Below are 940 nucleotides of genomic sequence, written 5' to 3'. Positions count from 1 at the left end.
GTAAAGGGTTCTAGAAAAAAGAAGTATAGAAGCTTCCAGTTATGAAAACAGAGTAGTACCAAAGGGAAAATGAGCCAATAAAAATAACTGGCACAATAATATTATCAGTTAATTAAATAGATGTTCAAGAATTTGATATCAATTACATTTGATAGAAAATCACTTCTGAATGGGCTAGATGAGTACATAACACTAATCAATCTCTTTATAATCATTTCTTGGGAAATCTTTCTGTTGAGACTTATTAAGATGGCATAGGTAGCTCAGTGGTAGAGCACTTGCCTAGCATGTGTGAGGCACTGGGTTCAATCCTTAGCACCACATAAAAATAAACATATAAAATAAAAGCATGCTGTCTATCTACAATTCAAGAAAAAAAAAAAAAAACAAGATGGCAGTAGCATGAAACCAAGACAGGGAGTCAAGGATGGTTGAGAAAGAGAAGTATGGCCAGTACAGGACAGGTCCAGGAGCAGACATCCAGAAATTAACTTGATGAAGGGCCAGTATGGATTTGAAAATTAATTTACCTTTCCAATTAGAAAACATCTTATCTTCCAAATTGACAGTGGAGGAGGGACACCACAATCAAAATCTTTCTATTTGTCACAAGTAGCAAGAGCCAATGAGATTTATAGAGGGGAAATCTAGCTTACTAATTATATTTAAAGTCTCCTTTATAATGGAAGAAAAATGAATCACCAAAAATGCAAAAGCTACATAAATTAATGACCTTCAATATCTTTACACAACTCAGTGACAGCATAGTAGATTTATGTCCCAACATTAACCTCCTTTTAGATTCCTCCTAGGCATAGCTGCAAGCATTTAAAAAAGACTCATGTTACTGCCATTTGATACCTGATATGGAATCTTTTTTAACATCTTTTTTCCTCTACTCTTACACTGATTCATACAGTGCTTTGTTCAAATTCACTGG

This window comes from Marmota flaviventris, chromosome 14 (assembly GCF_047511675.1).
Source record: "Marmota flaviventris isolate mMarFla1 chromosome 14, mMarFla1.hap1, whole genome shotgun sequence".
Taxonomy (NCBI): domain Eukaryota; kingdom Metazoa; phylum Chordata; class Mammalia; order Rodentia; family Sciuridae; genus Marmota; species Marmota flaviventris.
The sequence above is the reverse complement of the archived record's forward strand: the minus strand, read 5'-3'. Positions refer to the sequence as shown.